Source organism: Primulina eburnea, chromosome 5, assembly GCF_022965805.1.
Source record: "Primulina eburnea isolate SZY01 chromosome 5, ASM2296580v1, whole genome shotgun sequence".
NCBI classification, from domain to species: Eukaryota; Viridiplantae; Streptophyta; class Magnoliopsida; order Lamiales; family Gesneriaceae; genus Primulina; species Primulina eburnea.
The window spans coordinates 20900733-20924774 of NC_133105.1; the positions used below are offsets into that span (position 1 = coordinate 20900733).

The 24042-nt window shown below is 40.8% G+C and overlaps 1 long non-coding RNA gene across 1 annotated transcript; it reads left to right on the plus strand.

The window, feature by feature from the left end:
- Nucleotides 1-282: 282 nt before the first annotated feature.
- Nucleotides 283-24042, plus strand: LOC140831790 (uncharacterized). The gene is made up of 3 exons (XR_012117943.1): nt 283-369; nt 475-507; nt 23768-24042. It is a non-coding gene; the product is annotated as an uncharacterized lncRNA (long non-coding RNA).

Below are 24042 nucleotides of genomic sequence, written 5' to 3' on the forward strand. Positions count from 1 at the left end.
TTAATTAAGTATTATTAAGGAATTGATAATCCGGGATTAAGCTGTTGGTATCCACTGAATTTTAAATGGATAACCCGACCTATTTCGGATTACATTATCTCGAGAAATCCAACTAGACCAATGAGATTCTCACACGTGGAAGATAAGATTGGTTCGGATTTTCTAAAATAGTGCGGATGCAGCCTATAAATGGAAGCCGATTCTTTTGTTTTCTTCACCGCATTCTTCAGAGAGAGTTCTGGTTATATCATAGTTTCTATTCAGTTTCTAGGGCACATTGGTGTCGGGAAGTTTCGGAGCTAGTGTTGACTCGAGGAGGGTCGGTGAACTGAGATCGAGACATCATCAGCGGGCTGACGAAGGACGCAGGTATAATCCTAAATCCTTAGATAATGATTTAAGGATCATTAGGGAGATCTTTGTGGGATGTTTAATCTGGTTTGTTAGTGATTTCATTATGTTGGTATTGTCTAGGTTCAGAGATTTCTGTCAGATTGTTTTAGTGAGGTACGTGATGTACTGACTGAGATATCCAAGCGTAGTATACATACTTATATGCTGCATATTTATCTGTTGCATGATACATGTTTTACTGCTTTGGAATATTATGCATGACATATCATGTTGAGCCTGATATCTTTTGAGATATACCTCGTTTGTTGGGGCCGCTCATCCCTATTCTGTATTGTGGACGATGGGGCATCGAGAGCTACAATGTCCGACGGGACCCCCGGGCTCTGATGACCTGGACATTGCAGGTCCACGTCTTGATGATGAGTGTGGGAGCCAAAACATGCCTAGGGCGGATCAGAGACTACACACTCAGGCGCTTCTAGACTGAGCATGAGATTCTTGACTTGATCCTTGATATCCGAGCATATTGCATTTCGCATGCATCATATTAGTTTGTATACTCGTACATTCTCGTATTGGGCGATTGTCGCTCACGTCCTTGTTTTCATCTTGGGAACCCCATTCCACGGGGCATGTCTTAGGTTGGACGGTTCGGATGACCAGGGTAGTGGCTAGAGCAGTTGGGTTTTCGGTGGTGATCCAGTGGAGGTTTTCTGTGGTTTATTGTTTTCTAGTTCATAATTATGTTTTCGTTATGGTTGTATTAATGTTTAAGACTGCTGTTATTGTTTTGTTTTCGTTTGGGTTGTAAGATGATTAAGTTATTTGGTTTTCGCTGTTTAATTGTTGTTATTAAGTTTAATGTTGCATGTTTATTAGTCTGTTTAGTAGTGGCTCGGGTAAGGGCGCTACATTTGGTGGTATCAGAGCATCAAAGATTTTTGGTACATTAGTAATTCAGTTTTGAGGATTTAGAAGTTGATTTTAGTTTCCTTTCAGATGTCAGGAGATGGAAGCAGTCACGGTAGTGTGGGACATGGCTGTTATGGCGACGATGAGGCTGGCTGAGAACATCGTCGTAGAGATCGTGACGGAAGGTGTCACCGAGATCATGATGAAAGGAGACGTAGGAATCTTGTCTACATTATGGATTTCATGAAGATTGGACCTCCACCATTACCGGAGATGAGAATGCTGATGTTGCTGAAGCTTGGGTTGATATCATGGAGCACTGTTTTCGAGTGCTGCACTATGACGAGGATGAGAAGATGGAGGTAGCTGATTTCATGATCCAAGGAAAAGCTCGGAAATGGTGAAAACCTGTTTCTGCCATTCTAGTTCAGCAGCATGGGCGGATTCGTTGGGAACATTTCCGTCAGGCCTTCATCAATCATCACTTTCCGCCAGCTCTTCGCCAGGCGAAGGAGATGGAACTGTTGACCATTTAGCAAGGAGATTCGAACATTGAGGATTATCAGAAGCGTTTTACGGATCTGTTGCCGTACGCTTCTTACATCATTGAGAATTCTGTAGCAAAATATTCTCACTTTTTGAATGGTTTGAACCAGGAGATTTTTGATCGGGTTTCTGTCTGTGATGATCCTACTTCGTACGAAGGATTAGTGAATCATTGTCGTCAAGCCTAGCTCAGTATTGCTAGGAGGAAGGCTATGCAAGCTAGCAAAAGTTCTAGTTCGTTGGGACCAAGGGGTCAGTCTTTCAAGAAGTCTGCATCTTTTTCTTCTTCCGGTTCTGGAGGAGTACACAGCTTTGGCAGGAAAAAGATGCAATGTGGCCACTGCAGGAGGCAATCAGTCTGACGGAGAATTGTCGAAGAACAACAGGTGCATGTTTTAATTGTGGTGGTTTTGGTCACATGAAGAGGGATTGCCCTAATTTGGAGAATCAGAGTGGAGTCGGAGGTTCTATGACATGGCCTTATAGTGGAAAACAGTCTGAGGCCACTGTGCAACAGAAAGGTTTTCCTGCTCAAGGTTCTCGTCGTGGAGGAATATCGCAAGGATCTCAGCAACGCCCACGAGTTCAGGGGCAAGTGTTTGCCTTGAACCAAGAGCAAGCTGAGGAGCATAACGAGAGAGTCATTGCAGGTAATTTTCTTTTATGTGGTATTCCTGCATATGTATTGATTGACACTGGGGCATCACATTCATTCATAGCATCAATGTTTGTTAAGAAGCATAAACTACCCTACGTGTCATTATATGTTTTGTTGTCGGTGTCTACACCGATGGGACAAGAGGTTTTAGCTAAGCGACTTGTAGTAGACTGTTTGCTAGAGTTTGAGGGAAATTAGTTGTCTGCCAATTTGATGATATTGGCTACGGAATATTTCAATTGTATTATGGGAATCGACTTATTGACTAAGTATAGAGCGACGGTAGATTGTTATCAATGTCTCGTTCAGTTTCGTCCAGAAAGAGACGAGAATTGGTTCTTCTTTGGTGAGGGAACTCGACCTCCAATGCCAGTAGTGTCTGCTGTAAAGGCACAACAATCTTTAGCAAAAGGAGGAGAAGGATACCTCATTTATACTGTTGACGTATCAAATTATGTAATCGACGTGAAGAACATTCCAGTTGTCGATGAATTTCCTGATGTTTTCCCCGATGAAATTCCTGGATTTCCTCCAGAGAGGGAAGTGGAAGCGGAGATAGAGTTGGTACCAGGAACCGCACCTATCTCCAGAGCGCCTTATAGATTGGCACCAACAGAGATGAAAGAGTTGAAACAACATTTACAAGATCTTCTGGACAAAGGGTACATTAGACCCAGTGTGTCTCCTTGGGGAGCACCAGTGTTGTTCGTTAAAAAGAAGGATGGGTCTATGCAGGCTTTGCATAGATTATCGACAGTTGAACTGAGTAACAGTAAAGAATAAATATCCGCTACCACGGATTGATGATTTGTTTGATCAACTGCAAGAGACTTCAGTGTACTAGAAGATCGATTTACGGTCTGGATATCATCAACTTCGAGTTCATCAACGTGATATCCCTAAGACTGCATTTCGGACAAGGTATGGGCATTACGAGTTTCTAGTGATGCCGTTTGGTTTGACGAATGCTCCAGCAGTATTTATGGATTTGATGAATCGAGTATTCCAGGAGTATCTTGACGAGTTTGTCATTGTCTTTATTGATGACATACTAGTATACTCTCGTAGCCTTGAAGAGCATACACAACATTTAAGGATTGTGTTGCTAACTTTAAGGAATCACCAACTATATGCTAAGTTGAACAAGTGCGAATTTTGGATCGACAGAGTTGTATTCTTGGGACATGTTATATCCAAAGATGGGATATCATTGGACCCTAGCAAGATCGAAGCTGTGTTGAGTTGGGAACGACCGGAATCAGCTCAAGAGATAAAGAAGTTTTCTAGGTTTGGCAGGTTATTACCGGAGATTCATCTCAGGATTTTCTCATATTGCCAAACCATTGACTTAACTGACTTGTAAGAATGTGCAGTTCGAATGGACTCATGATTGTGAAAATAGTTTCAATGAACTGCGTCAACATTTGACAACTGCACCAGTTTTAGCTCTGCCATCTGGATCAAGAGGGTACATTGTGTACACTGATGCATCACTTCAAGGACTAAGGTGCGTATTAACCCAGAATGGTCATGTGATTGCATATGCATCCAGACAGTTGAAGAAGCATGAAGAGAATTATCCAGTTCATGATCTGGAATTGGCAGCGATTGTGTTTGCTTTGAAGATTTGGCGACATTATCTCTACGAAGAGAGATTTGTGATCTTTACAGATCATAAGAGTTTGAAATATATCTTCACTCAAGCAGAGTTGAATATGCGCCAAAGAAGATGGATGGATTTGTTAAAGGATTATGATTGTGAAATCAAGTATCATCCAGGATCAGCGAATCTTACAGCTGATGCTCTTAGTCGCAAGGTGAGATTATCTGCACTTCAGACAAGTTTCATATCGAGTGTAATCCAAGATTGTTGTTCTCTGGGATTTCAATTCCGTCATAAGAAAGGAATGGAACACATTCGAGTAACAAGCATTTTATCTGAACCGATGTTGTATGCCAAAATCAGAGAAGCTCAGTTTTCTGATCCGAAGGTGGAAAAGTTAGCAAGATTAGCTAACTGAGACAACACATCTGGCTTTGCGTTCCAAACAGATGGAACCTATTGTTTGTCAGGAAGAATCGTAGTTCAAGAAGATTCTAAATTGAGAGACGAGATTTTATGTGAGGACCCGGGCTCTAACTCAATTCTATTGGGATTTATTGGATCTTTGCTCGAAAATGTGGGTCAAAATTTTGATTTTAACATTAACTCAAATGTAATAACCAAAGCATAACATGTCTTTATAATAACTAAACAACATCATGTACATACAAGTCTGTTTGGTACAATCATCCGCTAGTGTTCAAATTCAACTACAAACATAGGTAGTAACAGTCTAATAGGAAACACTAGAAATCTTCAACGCCCGAGATCTCCACACTATCATCAATTTCTCATCTAGCTCGAGACCCAGATCCTGCCCCACCTGTTGCCATGCACACATACAGACACGACAACAGCCGGATAACTCCGGTGAGAACATATCCCAGTATAAAACATGGTAAGCATGCTATAGAAACAATCTAAATCATAAAACATGCTATCATGAACATATTCAAATGTAAGGCTCGAGAATTATCAGCTGTTATGGATGTGAGATTCACAAGTTGGAGAATGCATGACATTTGAATTGAAATTGTGAGGTTTGGGCCGAAGCCATACCGCACCCGCGGTGTTAGAGATACCGCACCCGCGGTGCATTGAGAAGAAATTGGTGAATTTGTGCGAAGCCACACCGCACCCGCGGTGCTAACAGGACCGCACCCGCGGTGGTGAGACCGCACCCGCGGTCATGCAGGGACCGCACCCGCGGTCTAAGAATTTCGGAAAATGCAAGATGTGCCGTGGGCACAGCGCACCCGCGCTACTAGTGTACCGCACCCGCGGTCTTGCGTGCCAAGTGAAAAATAAACCACTTGTCCTTTGTCATGCATATATGATATGTGTCTTCTTCCTCTTTCATTTCAGAACTGGAGAGCCGAGGGAATGCTTGGGAGAAAGCTCATGTCCTTTTTGATTTTCAACTTGTGCTTTTGATTGATTTTGTGTTCCGATTGTAATTCCGAGTGTAGAATTGTGATCCATGCAACAAGAGCTATTCAAGGATGTAAGTTTCTTCTATTTTCAACATGTTTCAGATTTTAGATGTTGGGGGAAATTATGGTTTGATTTGTGAAAGGTGTTCTTGATATGTTGCACACTATAGAAATGCGATCAGAACGATTTTTGGGTACCATGTGATGCTATTTCGAATTTTCAGAATGTATTATTGAAGAGTGTATAGATTTTCAGAGTTTGAGAAGATTATGTCATTGATATGATGATGTTGATGAGATTATGGTATTGATATGTGAGTTGTGAATTGAGCGGTATCGAAGAATTACGCCGTTACGCCGTCGAATTATATTGAAACCGATTTCAGCCTTGTATATTGAATTGTTTGAGATGTATATTGATAGAGTGCACATTGATTATGCCCTTTCAGATTTGTATTGGCTATTGTGAACTCAAGACTTCGACTACGACACCGACTATTCGACAAGAAAGGTATAATTCATGTGGTCACGGGATTGCACAACTCGATTCAGATTTGATACGAGTTTCCCTAAATCACATACTAGATTGTTATTACATTGATTATGTAATGTCTTGTTTATTGATTTATATTCGAGTCCTAAGATAGGAGATATTGGCAGATTGGCCAAAACTAGACGTTTCGGTGTATCGACGCATAGGAGCAGATTTGCTATATGTGTAGACCCTCGATACAGAGTTGACCGAAGTCTAGGAATAAGACGTACCGTTGCCCCGAGTGGTTGGGTAGGTGACAGACCGTCTTATTCACACCGGGATCCCTAGACTAGAAATGAGTCGAGTCAAGATTTAAATGTTGAATACAGATTTGTATTCTTCTACATGTTTAGATTTGCATTCATGTTATTTGATATGCTATGCTCTTGTACATGATTATTACATTGCATGCATCCATGTTTTATACTGGGATATGTTCTCACCGGAGTTATCCGGCTGTTGTCGTGTCTGTATGTGTGCATGGCAACAGGTGGGGCAGGATCTGGGTCATGAGCTAGATGAGAGGTTGATGATAGCGTGGAGATCTCGGGCATGGAAGATTTCTAGTGTTTTCTATTTAGATTTGTATCACCTATGTTTGTAGTTGGTATGTAAACACTAGTGTATGGTTGTACTCGACAGACATGTATGTACATTATGTTGGTTATTTCTTATAAAGACAATGTTATGCTTTGACTATACATTTGAATTAATGTTAAAAGCAAATTTTTGACCCACATTTTCGAACAAAGATCCAATTAAATCCCAAAAGAATTGAGTTAGAGCCCGGGTCCCCACAACAGGTGGTATCAGAGCTGTAGGTTCTGTAGACTGAGATAGAGTAGAATGAGCGGGGTAGATCGAGTCATCTTCCTTGCTTATATCATGCTAGAATGTCATGATTTATTGCTTTCCTTATTATATGTTGTGTTGTATTATCTGAATTGATTTACAGCATTTCAAGCCTGAATCAGAACCGATTCTCGATCAGAGTCTATGATCAGAGGAGGGCTGAGACAGATGATATTGATTGTGTACTAATCAGTTTGATAATCAGATTTATGCCGCCTAGACGTATACCACAGCCAGAGCAGGGTAGCACATCAGGTGCACAGATGGATGTCACCGCTACACCGATGGAGACCTTATTGAAGAGATTTCAGTCTTTCCATCCGCCTACCCTGAAGGGCACAGAGAGTGCAGTTGAGTGCGAGAGCTGGCTTGATGATATCGAGATGTTGTTTGAGTCTTTGGCATATACTGATGAGCGACGTGTGAAGTTGATAGGGCATCAGATGCGAGAGGTTGCAAAGAGCTGGTGGTTGACTACGAAGAGAGCCTTGGAGCACCGAGGCATTGACATCACGTGGAAAGTCTTCAAAGATGAGTTCTATCAGCGCTTCTTCCCCGTTTCCTACCGAAAAGATAAAGGAGCTGAATTTGCGAATTTAAGGCAGGGACAGTGGAACATCGAGGAGTATGTGGCTAAGTTTTCTGCGTTGCTTCGATTTGCACCGCATGTAGCAGGAAACGACGAGGCAGTGGCTGATCAGTTCATTAACAAGCTGAACCCCGATGTCTTTACTTTGGTGAACACGGGACGGCCTAATACTTTTTCAGAGGCACTGAACAGAGCTAAGGGAGCAGAGGCTGGCTTGATCAGGCAGCGAGGCGCTTCTTACGGTGTTCAGGGGCAGAGACCGCCACAGTCCACGACCGTACAGTTTCCACCACCTCCTCCTCGTTTTGACAGTGGAGCTAGTGGTAGTGGTAAGAAGGAATTTCTGAAGGCTAAGGGCAGACAGTTTAAGAAATCCGGGAGCAGTTCATCGAGTTCGAGTGGATCTCGACAGAGAGGTCAGGGTTCAGATTACAGTGGCGTGTATTGCAGCTCGTGTGGAGGACGACATGCGACGGAGCAGTGTCAAGGAGTTATGGGACGCTGCAACATCTGTAGGCAACAGGGACACTTCGCCAGAGTTTGTCCCCAGAGAGGTGCACCACGATTCCAGAGGGCAGGGTCATCAGCACCAGCGCCACAGATGGAGAGACAGGCATCCTCTGTACACTCCTTTCAGCCACCCTCCACACAGACCCAGCAGAGACCAGGAGGTAGTCAGACGGTGAGTCAGCCTCCCAGACAGCAGGCACGTGTCTTTGCCCTGACAGAGGAGCAGGCGCAGGAGGCGCCAGATGACGTCATTGCAGGTAACTGTTTTCTTTGCGGTTATCCTGCATATGTGTTGATAGACACAGGGACATCTCATACATTCATATCTGAACATTTTGCACTGAGACATTCATTGCCTGTTGAGTCGATGTCGACAGTAGTGTCTATAGCTTCTCCGTTGGGAAGTGGTTTGATATCTGTGACTACTGTTAGACACTGTATGCTTCAGTTTGAGGGGCATGAGATTGATCTTGATTGTGTAGTACTTGGGTTAGCTGATTTTGATTGTATAGTTGGCATAGACATGTTAACCAGGTACAGGGCCACGGTAGATTGTTTCCACAAGATTGTCAGATTCAGACCCGACATGACAGATGAGTGGAAATTCTACGGCAAGGGTTCCAGATCTCGGATTCCCTTAGTATCTGCTCTGACTATGAGTAGATTGCTTCAGAGAGGAGCAGAGGGCTTTCTTGTATATTCAGTAGATCTACTGAAGTCGAGCCCAGCATTGGCAGATTTGCCAGTGGTTTGCGAGTTTGCAGATGTCTTTCCTGACGAGATTCCAGGGTTGCCTCCAGTTCGAGAGGTTGATTTTAGCATAGATCTTGTGCCAGGCAGTGTTCCTATCTCGAGAGCTCCGTATAGGATGGCACCGATAGAGCTGAAAGAGTTGAAAGCACAGTTGGAAGATCTTCTGTCCAAGGGGTACATTAGACCGAGTGTATCACCTTGGGTTGCTCCGGTGCTATTCGTTCGAAAGAAAGATGGTTCGAAGCGATTGTGTATTGATTTCAGACAGTTGAACAAGGCAACAGTGAAGAACAGGTATCCTTTGCCGCGCATCGACGATTTGTTTGATCAGTTACAGGGATCTTCTGTATACTCGAAGATTGATTTGAGATCAGGGTATCATCAGATCCGAGTTAGAGACGTTGATATTCCGAAGACTGCATTCCGAACAAGGTATGGGCATTACGAGTTTATTGTTATGCCTTTCGGTTTGACGAATGCACCAGCGGTTTTTATGAGTTTGATGAACCGCATTTTTCAGAGATATTTAGATGAGTTTGTGATTGTGTTTATTGATGATATTTTGGTGTATTCAAAGAGTCTGACTGAGCATGCAGATCATCTGAGGATTGTATTGAAGACTTTGAGAAAAGAGCAAGTGTATGCCAAACTGTCCAAGTGTGAATTCTGGCTGCGACAGTTTGTCTTCTTGGGGCATATTATATCTGGAGAGGGTATTGCGGTAGATCCGAGTAAAGTTGAGGCTGTGATCAGTTGGTCGAGACCGACTTCCGTACCTGAGATACGCAGTTTCATGGGTCTGGCCGGGTATTATCGCCGTTTTATCCGAGATTTCTCCAGTATAGCGAAGCCTATCACCCAGTTGACACAGAAGAACATGCCATTTGTGTGGTCCGAAGATTGTGAAGCTAGTTTTGTAGAGCTGAAGAAGAGACTGACTAGTGCGCCTGTCTTAACGATTCCTTCAGGTACAGGTGAGTTCGTTGTATACTGTGACGCATCTCACAGAGGGATAGGATGTGTTCTTATGCAGCGAGGGCACGTGATAGCGTACGCCTCTAGACAGCTGAAGCCGCACGAGACTCGTTATCCGATTCATGATCTTGAATTGGCGGCGATTGTTTTTGCACTCAAGATCTGGCGCCATTATCTGTATGGCGAGAAATTTGAGATCTATTCCGATCATAAGAGCTTGAAGTATCTCTTTTCTCAGTCAGAGTTGAACATGAGGCAGCGACGATGGCTTGATCTGCTGAAAGATTTTGATTGTGAGATCAAGTACCATCCAGGGAAGTCGAATGCAGCGGCAGACGCCTTGAGTCGAAAGGTATGTGCTCTTTCATTGTCGACTGTAGGTGTAGCGAATTTAGTAGAGGATTGTTGCTTGTCTAGATTGACATTTGATACAGATAGTAGACCGTTGCGACTTACTGCGATTCAGATTGAGCCAGATCTGATTTTGAGGATCAAAGAGGCGCAGAATACTGATCCGAGTATTTAGAGATCGATTGATATGGTCAGAGCTGGTCATATATCATAGTATCAGGTTAGAGATTCTGTTCTGTATGTGAATAACCGCTTAGTAGTGCCAGAGATTTCAGATTTGAGACGACAGATCATGTCAGAGGCACACTGTAGTCGGTTCAGCATTCATCCTGGAGGCAGGAAGATGTACAATGATTTGAAGACACAATTCTGGTGGAAGCAGATGAAGACAGGATATTGCAGAATTTGTGTCTAGATGTTTGAATTGCCAGCAGGTGAAGGTAGAAAGAAAGAAACCCGGAGGTTTACTTCAGAGTTTGTCTGTTCCTGAATGGAAATGGGACCACATTTCCATGGATTTCGTGACGAAGTTACCTCGATCTTCGCGGGGTTGTGACGCGATTTGGGTTGTGATAGACAGACTGACCAAATCAGCGTGCTTTATTCCGTACAGAATGACCTATCGACACGATCAGATGGCAGAGTTGTATGTCAGAGAGGTCGTCAGATTGCACGGTGTGCCGAAGTCGATTGTATCAGATCGGGATCCACGATTCACTTCTCACTTTTGGCACAGCCTGCAGCAGGCTTTGGGTACGACTTTACACCTGAGCACTGCTTATCATCCTCAGACAGACGGACAGTCAGAGCGGACTATCCAGACTTTAGAGGACATGCTGAGGGCTGTAGTACTAGACTTTGGTACTAGCTGGCAAGATTCATTGCCGTTGTGTGAGTTTTCATACAACAACAGCTATCAGACTAGCATTGACATGGCACCGTTCGAAGCTTTATACGGAAAGAAGTGCAGATCTCCGTTGTACTGGGATGATATCTCTGAAGTACCAAAGTTGGGGCCTGATATGATTTGTGAGATGACCGAGAAAGTGAAGATCATTCAGAAGCGGATGAAGACGGCACAGGATAGGCAAGCGAAGTACGCCAATGTCAGACGTAGACCGTTAGTGTTTGAGCAGGGAGATAGAGTATTTTTGAATTTCACCTTTCAGAGGCGTTGTCAGATTTGGCAAGCGAGGAAAGTTGTCTCCTAGATACGTCGGTCCGTATGAGATCCTTGAGAAGATTGGCGATCGAGCTTACAGACTTGCTCTTCCTCCTTCACTGTCTGGGATACATGACGTTTTTCATGTATCGATGTTACGCAGATATATGCCAGATAATTCTCATGTCATTCAACCTGATGAAGCCGAGTTAGATCAGACTTTGAGCTATGTTGAACGACCGATTCAGATTCTTGATCGGAAAGAGAAACAACTCAGAACCAAGACCATTCCGCTTGTGAAAGTTCAGTGGACTCGTCATGGAATTGAAGAAGCAACTTGGGAGACAGAGTCTGAAATGAGACAGAGGCATCCCGAGCTATTCAGTTGATGTAAGTATTTTGTTAAGTTTGATTTTACAGCTTTTGTATATACCTGCATAATTACTTGCGTACGAGTTCGAGGACGAACTCTTGTCTAAGAGGGGGAGAAATTGTAAGGCTCGAGAATTATCAGCTGTTATGAATGTGAGATTCACAAGTTGGAGAATGCATGACATTTGAATTGAAATTGTGAGGTTTGGGCCGAAGCCATACTCACCCGCGGTGTTAGAGATACCGCACCCGCGGTGCATTGAGAAGAAATTGGTGAATTTGTACGAAGCCACATCGCACCCGCGGTGCTAACAGGACCGCACCCGCGGTGGTGAGACCGCACCCGCGGTCATGCAGGGACCGCACCCGCGGTCTAAGAATTTCGGAAAATGCAAGATGTGCCGTGGGCACAGCGCACCCGCGCTACTAGTGTACCGCACCCGCGGTCTTGCGTGCCAAGTGAAAAATAAACCACTTGTCCTTTGTCATGCATATATGATATGTGTCTTCTTCCTCTTTCATTTCAGAACTGGAGAGCCGAGGGAATGCTTGGGAGAAAGCTCATGTCCTTTTTGATTTTCAACTTGTGCTTTTGAATGATTTTGTGTTCCGATTGTAATTCCGAGTGTAGAATTGTGATCCTTGCAACAAGAGCTATTCAAGGATGTAAGTTTCTTCTATTTTCAACATGTTTCAGATTTTAGATGTTGGGGGAAATTATGGTTTGATTTGTGAAAGGTGTTCTTGATATGTTGCACACTATAGAAATGCGATCGGAACGATTTTTGGGTACCATGTGATGCTATTTCGAATTTTCAGAATGTATTATTGAAGAGTGTATAAATTTTCAGAGTTTGAGAAGATTATGTCATTGATATGATGATGTTGATGAGATTATGGTATTGATATGTGAGTTGTGAATTGAGCGGTATCGAAGAATTACGCCGTTACGCCGTCGAATTATATTGAAACCGATTTCAGCCTTGTATATTGAATTGTTTGAGATGTATATTGATAGAGTGCACATTGATTATGCCCTTTCAGATTTGTATTGGCTATTGTGAACTCAAGACTTCGACTACGACACCGACTATTCGACAAGAAAGGTATAATTCATGTGGTCACGGGATTGCACAACTCGATTCAGATTTGATACGAGTTTCCCTAAATCACATACTAGATTGTTATTACATTGATTATGTAATGTCTTGTTTATTGATTTATATTCGAGTCCTAAGATAGGAGATATTGGCAGATTGGCCAAAACTAGACGTTTCGGTGTATCGACGCATAGGAGCAGATTTGCTATATGTGTAGACCCTCGATACAGAGTTGACCGAAGTCTAGGAATAAGACGTACCGTTGCCCTGAGTGGTTGGGTAGGTGACAGACCGTCTTATTCACACCGGGATCCCTAGACTAGAAATGAGTCGAGTCAAGATTTAAATGTTGAATACAGATTTGTATTCTTCTACATGTTTAGATTTGCATTCATGTTATTTGATATATGCTATGCTCTTGTACATGATTATTACATTGCATGCATCCATGTTTTATACTGGGATATGTTCTCACCGGAGTTATCCGGCTGTTGTCGTGTCTGTATGTGTGCATGGCAACAGGTGGGGCAGGATCTGGGTCACGAGCTAGATGAGAGGTTGATGATAGCGTGGAGATCTCGGGCATGGAAGATTTCTAGTGTTTTCTATTTAGATTTGTATCACCTATGTTTGTAGTTGGTATGTAAACACTAGTGTATGGTTGTACTCGACAGACATGTATGTACATTATGTTGGTTATTTCTTATAAAGACAATGTTATGCTTTGACTATACATTTGAATTAATGTTAAAAGCAAATTTTTGACCCACATTTTCGAACAAAGATCCAATTAAATCCCAAAAGAATTGAGTTAGAGCCCGGGTCCCCACATCAAAAGTAATAGATTTCATAATCTATGAAATCAAATCAAAATAAGCATGCAACTCAATTCAGATAAACATGCAATTTAAATCAAATCATATAAACATGCTGTCATAACTGAAAGCAATAAACATGGGTTTCATAGTCTATGAAACCACATCCATAAACGCATGCAGTTCTAGTCAAATCATGACTAGACTCGACTCAACTATAACTCTAGGGATCCCGGGGTAAATAAGACGTCACTGTCTGTCACCTACCCTCCCAATCGAGGTGACTTACGTCTTATTCCTAGACTTCGGTCATATCTGTATCGAATAATCTACAATAGGAGGGTGTCTGCTCCTATGTAACGATACACCGAACGTCTAGAAGTCTGACTATCTGTCAAACTTTCCTATCTCAAATGCAATGTATAACAATCTGTACACAAAGCATGTTCATTTCAAAAGATTTGAATATAAAGTCTATAAACAAATCATAGTCATATCAGAAGATAAACAATAATCAAGTATGTGATTTTATTGGGAAACTCAAATGAGATCTGATTTGAGTTATATCTTCCCAGATATCACATGAATTATACCTTTATCATCCCCGTCTGAGGAAGACGAAGTCTCGAAGTCCTGTCTGTCCATCTCCAATCTGAAATGACAATATCAAATACATTGTATCAATGTGTAGCTCAAGTCACAATCTGTTCTGATCAATACCCAACTCAGTACATAATCTGATCAATATCTGAACAACATACAATCTGATCGTATCCACAATATCACGATATAATCTAAATCATATCTGACTCTGATCAATCAGAATTAACTGATGTTTCGACGGTATATCAATACAGTCTTGATAACACAACAATATAAACATCACGAATAACATATCAGAACTCGTAATCAATACCATATTCTCATTATTTTAATCCCAGTATATCACTATCTATCAAGTTTAATTCAAGAAATACTGAAATTCATAACACAGATATATGGTATCCTTTCTTCGATCTGATTTCACCTATCTACTGAATAGTCTATTCAGGATACATAAACATAATCATTTCTCTATTCTTGAATCAAGAAAAATCCAATTCTAGAGTTCCATCTCAATTAATATATTCTGAAAATCATAACAATTGTATAATCAGTCTATTCTTCAATCTGTCTTTGATTATACAATGCCTACTGTAGTAGAAACACTATATCAGAATTATATTCAATTCTGACAACATAGTATTTTCAGAACATCTCAAAACGTAACAAAACTTACGTCCTTGTGTAGCTCGTAGTGAGAGGAACACGATACCGCGTTCGGATTCGAATTCTGATGCACGGATTCTTCGAAATCACAAATCTAAAAGGCGTAAGGATTTTCCTCTCAAACCTTCGATCCTTTTTCTGAAATTCTGAGAGAAACCACGTGTAACTATCATATATATACTGCATGCAACCATATAAAACGTGGCATAGCTATTCTTGTTGCACGTGAGACCGCGGGTGCGGTAACTCAATGAGCGCGGGTGCGCCATGCTCTCGGCAGCACTACCCATTTTCTAGAATCGTCGACCGCGGGTGCGGTCTTGGTTAATACCGCGGGTGCGGTCACCCCACTGTAGCTGCACCGCGGGTGCGGTCCTTCTAGCACCGCGGGTGTGGTGTAGCTACGGCCTTGCTTACAAAATTCCACAATTGTATGACCGCGGGTGCACTCTTGTTCTGGGCGCGGGTGCAGTCTTGCAAAACCCAACTTTCTCATGTCTTTTCTTCCCTCATTGCATGTCATGCATTCTCATATCTTCCGAGTATCACGTTAATGAAGATTAATACTCTTGGTTTATCAATTCTATAATTCTTGGGCATTACATTTCTCCCCCTCTTAGATCTGAGTTCGTCCTCGAACTCACAAGCAATCAATTCTGATATACTAGAAGAAATGTATAATATAGTTTAACATCCAAAATCATCTCACTAACATCATTCTGAGGTATATTTCTTCAATCAATCTCTGATTCTAGTCTGGAATCAGAATTCACTAAGTATAATATCAGAATACTTTACACAATGATTCTGGCAGAATCAATCTCACATTACTGGTTATACAACATCCGTATATGCCCATCTATAGTTCATAACAAAGCAATACCAGCATTTGTTATCAAATTTGTTTATCCCAATCGAGGACAATTCTATCTTCGGTATTAAATACCAATCATCATCATCCGATGTTGGTTGTCTTAAATCTGTCCATTCTGAACTGTCTTGCTAGCTATTATCGGATAGTAATTCATACAATGACCATAAGTCATATCAGCTAGTGTTAACATTCAACACTAAAGCTCTACCAATATCTCCCAATATCTGGATAATACACTCTGACTATCTGTCAATCTGTATAACAATCAAAGAGAGAGCTTAGGATCTACTCTGTCACAAGTGGCAAATAATTCAACAATCATGACCCGATATACTCTATTGCAATCTTCTCGTCAATCTGACCATGCTTTGACATCAATCTGTGTCATTTGCTCATGTTCGTACATCATCTTGTACAAACTGATAGATATAGATTGAACAATCTGTCAATCACAATCATATCATATTTCAATCTGGAGAAAATGGCGGTAATTTCATTACAAAAGCCATAGAAATGCACTCCCATTTCTTTTCAGAAACATATATATCTATGATAATCTTCTGATTTTTGTCTTCATCTGTTGACAATTCGTACCGTTCAGTACAATTTCTGCCAAAATTTCAGTACAACTCTGTCACAACTGACTTAATCTGTCTATACCAAAACTGTCTGTTCGAATATCATACATTCTCAGTCACAAACATGACAACTGAAGTCACTACAGCGCATTTATGACACTATCTGTGATTTCAACTTCGAACTATTCGGCATAACAATCAGTTAATCATAAAAAGTAAAGAAAAATACCTACCTGGTATTCGGCTCTGATTATAAATATCAATTATGTTATACAACTTTGAAACATTCTGACATCATGACACAATCAGTCTAATACAGACCACAAAATCACATATCTGTTTCTCTGACCGATACTTTGCTCTGATTATCGAAATATTGTTCTGACCACTCTGATCACGTTTCTGAACTGCTGAAATTCTAGAATTCATTTCTGATACAAGCTGAACTGTATATACTCTCAACGGTTCATAAAATCTGTATCAATACTGATTCAGAATAACAATAATCTATACTAATCTAGTCAATATATAGGATTGTAAGTTCTAACAATACTATCGATTCTGACAAATCAATCAGATCTTCATGCCATTCTGATCAACTGCTATATATCATCTGCAAATATAATATGCTCCCCAAACAATACAATCTGTATAAAATACTAATCTAGAAGCAATAATTCTCAAGCAGTTCAAAACACAATCATATCAGATAATCTGTCAACTCATATAATATCAATATCTGACATTTCTGACTTTCTGATCTTTCTGATATCGGTATCTGATCAGTCACTGATCACAATATCAACTGTCTTAAAATCAATAAGTATACTAACATCAGATATCATCTATTCTGAATACAATCTGTTTCAAACAAAATACATATCTGAACAATTTCTGTATACAAGAATCATAATTCTCAGAATATTTGATATGATCTTTCGAATATTCTTTCAATTCATTTTGTATCATTCTGTACACTCAATATCATTCTGTACTGAATTCTAAAACAACAATCAGTATCTGATCTGAATTCAATTCTGAAATCTATCTTTCTGATATCAAGCAAATCTAATATCTTATCTAGGCAAACATCAGCCAACTCATACTTCATTGGCAAATCTGCCAATTCTAGGCTCGATTTCAGTGGATCTACTGAATACATAAGGATGCAATCTGCTCCTTTCTGTACTAATCGAGTCATATATAATACAGATATCAAAGGAATTCCAAATCTAGAATCCTTACTAGGGTATCTCCACTGATCAGTCCTCTCTGGTCTGAATCTTACCATTTCTGCAACAATTCTACAATATATATGTACTTGTTCAGCATATACATATCAATAATGCGTTCAAATCAGAAACACAAGTACATCATAATCTGTCTCTATCTCATTCTCATCTTACTGCAGTATACAATATATGCAGAAAGCTCTGATATCAACATTTCCTCAACAAGCAAGGACATCAATACTACAGTACATACAAATCCAACAGATACAGCATCTTTCCATGCAACTCAGTCAAAGATATTCTTAACAAATGCATTAGTATATATCAATACATATGCAATAGAATCATAAAGAGTAGTACCTGTTGTGAATTCTGGATCTGAGTTTTCAATTGGACTCTGTTCCCTACAATCTTCGGGAACGCTCCTGAGGACAGACTTTAGCAAAGTGTCCCGGCTGTCCACAAATATTGCATCTACCAGTCACTCCCTGGCATTGCTCGGTGGAATGTCTCCCTCCGCAACTCCTGCAATACACTCCAGTATAGCTCGGACAAGAACTACTGGAACTCGAGGAACCACTTTCCAACTTCTTGAATGGCTTCTTCCGAGCTTTCAGCAAATCTTGCTTGCCACTCGTACTGCCGTGATCATATCGAAGAGGGGATTGCTGTGCCTGAAGTGGCTTCACACACAACCTTGTCAATTGTCTAATCAGACTTGCCTCAGCTCTCTTTGCTCTACTCAAGATATCAGCAAAATGGTAAGGTCGTTGCAAGTTCATAAATGCAACTACCTCTGAATTACGCCCTCTGATGAATTGATTTACTATAGCTTCATCATTCCCAGCTATCTGAGGAGAAAAATGCAGTAGAGTAGAGAATTTAGCAATATATGCGTCAATATTGAGCTGCCCTTGGCTCAAATTCTCAAACTCTAATTTCTTGTCCTCTCGGTACGACGCTGAGAAAAATCTTCGATAGAATTCAGTTCTGAATATTTCCCACGAAATCACTGTACCTCTCTGTGCCCACATTCTTCTACTGGTAATCCACCAACTCCTGGCGGCTTCTCGTAACTGATAAGGCACCATTTTAACTCTCTGTTCATCTGTACAATCCAGTAAATCAAACAAGATTTCTATATCATCAAACCAGTTCTGACAGTCTTCAGATATCTCGGTACCATTCAGAACCGGCGGCTGTAATAACTCAAATTCTTTCATCTTTTCTTCTAGCTGAGCTTCTGATGCATCTATCTGTTCAGACGAAGTACTGCCCTTTTCTGAAATTCTTCGAGGCGGTATATCTGAATATCAAACAGATTAGTACACAATCTATACAATCTATCTCAGCCCTCCTCTGATCATATACCTCTGATCTGGAATCGATTCTGATTCAGGCTTGGTATATACATGCTGAAATCAATTCGGATACAATACAACATGTACTAGGGAAATCGATAAACCATGCTAGCACACATCATGTAAATCAACATTGACATAAATCTCATGCTAGCAATCACATGCAAGGAAGAAAATTAAATCTACCCCGCTCATTCCCTTCTATCTCAATCTATAAACTCTATCAATTCTGACTATCTCAGTCTAAAGGATCTATCGCTCTGATACCACCTGTTGTGAGGACCCGGGCTCTAACTCAATTCTTTTGGGATTTATTGGATCTTTGCTCGAAAATGTGGGTCAAAATTTTGCTTTTAACATTAACTCAAATGTAATAACCAAAGCATAACATGTCTTTATAATAACTAAACAACATCATGTACATACAAGTCTGTTTGGTACAATCATCCGCTAGTGTTCAAATTCCAACTACAAACATAGGTAGTAACAGTCTAATAGGAAACACTAGAAATCTTCAACGCCCGAGATCTCCACGCTATCATCAATCTCTCATCTAGCTCGAGACCCAGATCCTGCCCCACCTGTTGCCATGCACACATACAGACACGACAACAGCCGGATAACTCCGGTGAGAACATATCCCAGTATAAAACATGGTAAGCATGTATAGAAACAATCTAAATCATAAAACATGCTATCATGAACATATTCAACAGTAATAGATTTCATAATCTATGAAATCAAATCAAAATAAGCATGCAACTCAATTCAGATAAACATGCAATTTAAATCAAATCATATAAACATGCTGTCATAACTGAAAGCAATAAACATGGGTTTCATAGTCTATGAAACCACATCCATAAACGCATGCAGTTCTAGTCAAATCATGACTAGACTCGACTCAACTATAACTCTAGGGATCCCGGGGTGAATAAGACGTCACTGTCTGTCACCTACCCTCCCAATCGAGGTGACGTACGTCTTATTCCTAGACTTCGGTCATATCTGTATCGAATAATCTACAATAGGAGGGTGTCTGCTCCTATGTAACGATACACCGAACGTCTAGAAGTCTGACTATCTGTCAAACTTTCCTATCTCAAATGCAATGTATAACAATCTGTACACAAAGCATGTTCATTTCAAAAGATTTGAATATAAAGTCTATAAACAAATCATAGTCATATCAGAAGATAAACAATAATCAAGTATGTGATTTTATTGGGAAACTCAAATGAGATCTGATTTGAGTTATATCTTCCCAGATATCACATGAATTATACCTTTATCGTCCCCGTCTGAGGAAGACGAAGTCTCGAAGTCCTGTCTGTCCATCTCCAATCTGAAATGACAATATCAAATACATTGTATCAATGTGTAGCTCAAGTCACAATCTGTTCTGATCAATACCCAACTCAGTACATAATCTGATCAATATCTGAACAACATACAATATGATCGTATCCATAATATCACGATATAATCTAAATCATATCTGAGTCTGATCAATCAGAATTAACTGATGTTTCGACGGTATATCAATACAGTCTTGATAACCCAACAATATAAACATCACGAATAACATATCAGAACTCGTAATCAATACCATATTCTCATTCTTTTAATCCCAGTATATCACTATCTATCAAGTTTAATTCAAGAAATACTGAAATTCATAACACAGATATATGGTATCTTTTCTTCGATCTGATTTCACCTATCTACTGAATAGTCTATTCAGGATACATAAACATAATCATTTCTCTATTCTTGAATCAAGAACAATCCAATTCTAGAGTTCCATCTCAATTAATATATTCTGAAAATCATAACAATTGTATAATCAGTCTATTCTTCAATCTGTCTTTGATTATACAATGCCTACTGTAGTAAAAACACTATATCAGAATTATATTCAATTCTGACAACATAGTATTTTCATGAACATCTCAAAACGTAACAAAACTTACGTCCTTGTGTAGCTCGTAGTGAGAGGAACACGATACCGCGTTCGGATTCGAATTCTGATGCACGGATTCTTAGAAATCACAAATCTAAAAGGCGTAAGGATTTTCCTCTCAAACCTTCGACCCTTTTTCTGAAATTCTGAGAGAAACCACGTGTAACTATCATATATATACTGCATGCAACCATATAAAACGTGGCATAGCTTTTATTGTTGCACGTAAGACCGCGGGTGCGGTAACTCAATGAGCGCGGGTGCGCCATGCTCTCGGCAGCACTACCCATTTTCTAGAATCGTCGACCGCGGGTGCGGTCTTGGTTAATACCGCGGGTGCGGTCACCCCACTGTAGCTGCACCGCGGGTGCGGTCCTTCTAGCACCGCGGGTGTGGTGTAGCTACGGCCTTGCTTACAAAATTCCACAATTGTATGACCGCGGGTGCACTCTTGTTCTGGGCGCGGGCGCAGTCTTGCAAAACCCAACTTTCTCATGTCTTTTCTTCCCTCATTGCATGTCATGCATTCTCATATCTTCCGAGTATCACGTTAATGAAGATTAATACTCTTGGTTTATCAATTCTATAATTCTTGGGCATTACATTTTATCTCAAGCTCATAGGAGTAAGTTGAGTATCCATCCTGGAAGCATGAAAATGTATAAGGATTTGAAGACCAAGTTTTGGTGGAAAGGTATGAAGAGAATTGTTTACCAGTTTGTAGCCAAGTGTTTGGTTTGTGAGCAAGTGAAAGCTGAGCATCGACGACCAGGAGGATTACTTCAGAATCTTCCTATTCCTGAGTGGAAGTGGGAGCATGTAACGATGGATTTTGTCACCCACTTGCCGCTGTCTTCTAAGAATTGTGATGCAATTTGGGTTGTTGTGGACCGACTGACTAAATCATCACATTTCATTCCGTATAGTCAGGAATATAGTTTCGATCTCATGGCAAGACTATACATCCAAGAGATTCTTAAATATCATGGTGTGCCAACAAGTAAAGTCAGTGATAGAGATCCACGCCTTACCTCAAGGTTCTGGGGAAGTTTTCAAAAAGCGTTGGGAACGACATTGAGTCTGAGTACTGCCTATAATCCAAAGACCGATGGTCAGTCTGAGAGGACTATTCAGACATTGCGTGCTTGTGCTTTGGATTTTGGACCAGCATGGCATGATCATCTGCCGCATGTGGAGTTTGCATATAACAATAGCTACCACAACAGCATTGGTATGGCTCCGTTCGAAGCAATGTATGGTAGACGTTGTCTTAATCCTTTGTTTTGGGACGAAGTAGGAGAACGAAAAGTGCAAGGACATGAATTAGTGCAACAAGCTATTGACGTAGTGGAATTGATCAAGAAGAGAATTAAAACTGCACAAGATCGTCAATCGAGTTACGCGAATACCAAGCGTAGACCTCTACAATTTCAGTCAGGGGAAAAAGTTTTCCTTAAATTTCACCGTTCCGCAGGGTGATGAGATTTGGACTCAAGGGAAAATTAGCCCCAAGATTCATCGGACCTTTTGAGATCTTGGAATGTGTTGGGAATTTGGCGTATCAATTGGCTTTACCGCCGTATCTGTCCAGCATTCATAATGTCTTTCATGTATCGTTGCTATGATGGTATGTAGCAGATGAGTCGCACGTTCTTAGTCCGACAGATGTTCAACTTGAATAAGACTTGACTTATGTCGAGCAGCCGCTTTTAATCCTGGGTAGGAAAGAGAAAAAGCTCAGAAACAAGACCATTCCACTTGTTCTAGTGCAATGGCAACGCCGAGGTACTGCAGAAGCGACTTGGGAGTTAGAGAGTCGTATGCGTTCAAAGTACCCTCATTTGTTTTGAGTTTTATTTTATTCAGTTGTGTTGTACTTCAGTTTTGATTTCGAGGACGAAATCTTTGTAAGGAGGGGAGGATGTAATGACCCGAATTCTTATTTTGAATGAAGTATTAATTAAGACATAATTAATGATTTCTTAATTAGGTATCATTAAGGAATTGATAATACGGGATTAAGCTGTTGGTGTCCACCGAATTTTAAATGGATAACCCGACCTACTTCGGATTACTTTATCTTGAGAAATCCAACTAGACCAATGAGATTCTGACACGTGGTAGATAAGATTGGTTCGGATTTTCTGAAATAGTGCGGATGCAGCCTATAAATGGAAGCCGATTCTTTTGTTTCCTTCACCGCATTCTTCAGAGAGAGTTCTAGTTATACCATAGTTTCTAATCAGTTTCTAGGGCACTTTGGTGTCGGGAAGTTTCGGAGCTAGTGTCGACTCGAGGAGGGTCGGTGAACTGAGATCGAGACATCATCAGCGGACTGACGACGGACGCAGGTATAATCCTAAATCCTTAGACAGTGATTTAAGGATTATTGGGAGATCTTTGTGGCATGTTTAATCTGGTTTGTTAGTGATTTCATTATGTTGGTATTGTCTAGGTTCAGAGCTTTCTATCAGATTGTTATAGTGAGGTACGTGATGTACTGACTGAGATATCCAAGCGTAGTGTACACACTTATATGCTGCATATTTATCTGTTGCATGATACATGTTTTACTGCTTTGGCATATTATGCATGACATATCATGTTGAGTCTGATATCTTTTGAGATATACCTCATTTGTTGGGGCCGCTAAGCCCTATTCTGTATTGTAGGACGATGGGATATCGAGAGCTACAGTGTCCGATGGGAACCGCGGGCTCTGATGACCTGGACATTGCAGGTCCACGTCTTGATGATGAGTGTGGGAGCCAAAACATGCCTAGGGCAGATCAGAGACTACACACTCAGGCGCCTCTATACTGAGCATGAGATTCTTGACTTGATCCTTGATATCCGAGCATATTGCATTTCGCATGCATAATATTAGTTTGTATACTCGTACATTCTCGTATTGGACGATTGTCGCTCACGTCCTTGTTTTCATCTTGGGCACCCCATTCCACGGGGCAGGTCTTAGGTTGGACGGTTCAGACGACCAGGGCAGTGGCTAGAGCAGTTGGGTTTTCGGTGGTGATCCAGTGGAGGTTTTCTGTGGTTTATCAGTTTTCTCGTTCAGAATTATGTTTTCGTTATGGTTGTATTAATGTTTAAGACTGCTGTTATTGTTTTGTTTTCGTTTGGGTTGTAAGATGATTAAGTTATTTGGTTTCCGCTGTTTAATTGTGTTATTAAGTTTAATGTTGCATGTTTATTAGTCTGTTTATTAGTGGCTCGGGTAAGGGCGC